Source organism: Heterocephalus glaber, unplaced genomic scaffold (genome assembly GCF_053883595.1).
Source record: "Heterocephalus glaber isolate CG9 unplaced genomic scaffold, H.glaber_assembly_v1.0 deba00001569, whole genome shotgun sequence".
In the NCBI taxonomy this organism is placed as follows: domain Eukaryota; kingdom Metazoa; phylum Chordata; class Mammalia; order Rodentia; family Bathyergidae; genus Heterocephalus; species Heterocephalus glaber.
Genome location: NW_028258354.1, coordinates 1,242,978 through 1,247,225, shown reverse-complemented (window position 1 = coordinate 1,247,225; position 4,248 = coordinate 1,242,978). Strand labels below are relative to the sequence as shown.

At 34.9% G+C, this 4,248-nt stretch overlaps 1 pseudogene; it reads right to left on the bottom strand.

Moving 5' to 3' along the window:
- Positions 1-522: 522 nt before the first annotated feature.
- LOC101726590 (olfactory receptor 6C2-like) lies at positions 523-1,456 on the bottom strand (annotated as a pseudogene).
- Between the last annotated feature and the right edge of the window lie 2,792 nt (positions 1,457-4,248).

The window sequence follows — 4,248 nt, the reverse complement described above, 5'->3', positions numbered from 1 at the left end:
TTTTCTTTTTTTTTGGTATTGGGGATCGAACTCAGGTCCTTGTGCTTGTGCAGCAGGCAGCGAAACCACTGAGCTAAATCCCCGGCCCTGTTGGATTTGTTTTGTGTCTTCTGTGAAATATTTACTTAACATGAGTGAGATACTCAGTAAATGTGTATTTAATGAATCAAAGAATTATTTGCAAGGTTATAGAGAATATAAAAAATGAATAACATTCTTTGGGAACTAATATTTTATTAATATTCACATTTTGTTTTTAAAAATCTTGTTCAGTTTGCAGTTTTTTGAGGCTGGATGTAATGGAATAGTTTTGTTCCTTATGGAAGATCAGAAAAGAAATGTGTTTACAAAAAATGAAAATAAGTGATCTCACTAAGAGCAGTTGTGGATACAAGGAACATTTTGAGAAATTTCATCTGGATGGCCTTTATATTTGACCAAATATTTATTTTAGGAACTTAATGATATATGCTTTGGGGAGACAATTTCATGAAAAATTGAACCACCAACTTTGGCACTCTTTTACTTTTTGTAAGCTAAGGCAATTCTTTTGACTGAATAGTTGAAGGCTCATTTTACTTGCTTGTTTCTCAAGGTATAGATGAAGGGATTCAACATAGGAGCGATGGAAGTAGTCAGCACTATCACACCCTTATTAATGGCCACTGAGTCCTTTGCTGAAGGTTTGACATAGATGAAGATGCAGCTGCCATAGGTGAGAGAAACCACAATCATGGGAAGAGCAGGTGGAAAAGGCCTTTTTCCTTTGCTGGGCAGAGGGGAATCTTATGATAGTCTTGATTATATATGTGTAAGAGAGAACTACACAAAGAAGGGTTGTGATGAAGGTCAACACTGCACAACCTATAACCATCTGTTCAATGACCCATGTGTCTGAGCATGAAATCTTCAGGAAGGGAGACACATCACAAAGAAAGCTATCAATGACATTAGAATCACAGAATTCCAGAGTCTGGCTCAAGTTAAATGGTGGGAGTATGATTAATAAGCCAGCCATCCAACAACAAAGAATGAGCCTGTTGCAGAGTTTGCTGCTCATGATGGCAGTGTAACGCAGGGGTTTTCAGATGGCCACATAGTGGTCATAGGACATGGTGGCCAGGAGAAAAAATTCAGTTACTCCAAAAAGATCAGTAAAAAATGCTTGTGTAGTACAAGCACAGTAGGTAATAGTCTTGTCACCTGTCAATAGGTTATACAAGTATCTAGGAATACAAGCTGATGTGAATAAGACTTCTAAGAAGGAAAAATTTTGTAGGAAAAAGTACATTGGTGTTTTAAGATGAGGATCCACTAATGTAAGTGAGATGATTGCCACATTCCCAGTTATACTTAATAAATAGGTAAGAAACAGAAACATTAAAAGCAGACTCTGAATTTGTGGATTGTCTGTTAATCCTAGGAGAATGAATGTTGTTATTGTACGGTTTTTCATAACTGACTCGTGATTTTTTTGTCCAGCATTTATAAAAAATCAGATATTTTACTAGAATATAAATAAGCCAAAGTTCTATAGTAATAAACACTGAGAATTAAACAGATAACTCGCCCACATGAAATTTGTTCTTTAACTTGGTAATTAACATTGTCAGTATGTTCATGGAGTTAATTTGTAAGTTTCTAGTTTCTGGGTAATTTTTCAAGAGATAATTCTTATAAATCAATTTAACTCTACCATAGTCCAGTAATTTACAGATTCTACCTTTCCATTGCATTTTTTTACATTTATTTTAATTTTTTCTATATACTGAACTTTAAAACTGATAATGCATTAAATACTAAGATTTTCTGTATTTAGAAGTTGAAGTCTTAAAGTTCACTAACAGTTTCATATCTTGTTTGTAGCTTGATCCTTGATAACACAACAGTTACACAGCAAATGATGTGGACTTGCTGTAGAGGTTCTCCAAAATCCACCATCCATTACAATTTTATGTCTATCCTTTACAACAAAATAATGTTTTTGTCATTTTGTGTATAAAGTGTATATATACTTTGGAGGGTAACTAGTAGTGTAACTAGTAGTGATCTGTTTTCTGAAATTCAGCTATATACAGTCATATATACCTCATATTGTGAACATGCAAAGTTGATATCATATTCTGTATCCCTATCTTTTTCTTCTGTGTTCCCCCAATAAAGCTGATTATACAGTAGTACTTGAACTAATGTGATACACCAAGTGTTGTGTAATTACTTCATAGAAAACACCTGTTGGAAGCAATATGTTCTCCAGTCATTCTCCCCCACCCCCATTCTTTTTCAATTATTGAGATTGAACCCAGGTTCTTTGTACCGAACTACATCCCCATCTCTCTTTTATTTTTTTGACACAGGGCCTAGCTAAGTTGCTAAGGCTGGGCTCAAACTTGTGAACTTGTAATCTTCCTGCCTCAACCTCCAAGAGTGCTAGAATTAGAGGCATGTGCCACCACATCTAGCTATCATTCTTTCAGGTTCACTGAATTCAACTTGAATGCACCAATTTCTCTTTGATTTTCAGCTCAAGGGTTATTTCTTTTGGGAGGTCCTTTGAAATCAGGTGGCTGCGTTGGATTTCCTAAATTCCCATTTACTAAACACTGCCAAAGAATACTTATTCCTACCATGGCATTTTCCCAAGCATCATTTCTGGTTTTTTTTCAACTGAGATAATCAACAAAACTAACACAATAAAGCTATGTAGCCAACACCTAACAAAGGATTATTGGTAGAATGGCAACACTATTATTTTTTCTACACACACACACACACACACACACACACACACACACATTCTTTCCTATTTGGATTTCTTCTTGATATCGCTCTGTCAATGAATTTACTTTTTTTTTTTTTTGGTACCGGGGACCGAACTTAGGACCTTGTGCTTGAGAGGCAGGTGCGATGCCACTGAACTAAATCCCTGGCCCAAATTTACTCTTTTTAAACCATGGCTCTTACATTTAAAAAATTTATTTGTGATCTTTTGGCATTAAAATGGAGTGTTTACTGCTAAATTTTAAGTAATACCACAGAATTGTCAAGTTCTCTGTGAATAACCATCAGCAATGATAACTGCCTTCTCTTCCTTACCTTTTTTGTGGTGTAAATGAGTAGCTGAATCTCCACTTTGCTTCCTTGAAATAGCTGTCATTAAGATAATAAAATAATAAGTGACTTTTGAAATACCAAATTTGGGTTGATAGCTTCTTTATAGTTCCTACCCTCAGTTATAACAAATTAATTACAATAGTTATCAATAAGATGTTTCCATTCAGTGTCTCTAGGACTTGCTATTTTTCCCCACATCAATGAGTGATATAAATTTCCTCAGGATGACAATGAAATAGTTGCAAGAATGGATTAATGCATTGATTAAAATTTCTGTTTTGACTAGGGTGGATGCACGTTCTAATCATGTTCTGATGCTAACACATGTCACCACCTCAGCAAAGTGTCATTAAGAGGATCTTGAATTTTTTAAAAGCTAGAACTCTAAAATATAGTTGGATCACACAGGGAATAATCTCCATAGAAAACATTGAGATGTGGTGACAACCCACCTTAGGAACAAATCTATCTCCTTTGAATCCCATTGTCTTCAGCTCATAGTTACCAAGTGCTTTGCTATGACATTAAACTCAGCCTTGCACACTTTAGAAAATATTAGAAAATCTAGGACTATAACTGCTCTATAACAATTACAGGTAACATTATTCCTATATAGTCAGTGTCAACTGTTGTCAAAATAGTTGCATAACTAGCTGATGTCTTTCAATATGAATTTTCAAATGTACGCCTTTACAGTGTATTCAGGGATCTCTAATAAGATGGTCAGCCACCTAAGATCTTTATTTTGAAGGTCTGGCACATAATGCAACTGCTCCATGACAAATCCTATGTCATTTTGATGGCCTCTTAATTCCTGCTATTAATGACTATCATTTATCCAGTGGTAGGGATCTCACATTTTTAAAAGTTATTCATAACTTCTATTCACATTGCAACCATAAAAAATGATACAAAATTGAACAAACAGGTGCAGTTGAGACCCGTATGTGAACTTATGGTAACTATTTGTAAGCATATTCATAGGCAACCATGCGAACTCATACAATTTTCTACTAGTAATATTGCAAAATGTCCCCTCAGTGGATTTTTCATTACTATGCATGTAGGCAATGCTTTCTTCATTATTCTCTTTATTCAAATAGAAAGCTTTTCAAAGTGAGTAAAGTTAGGCTT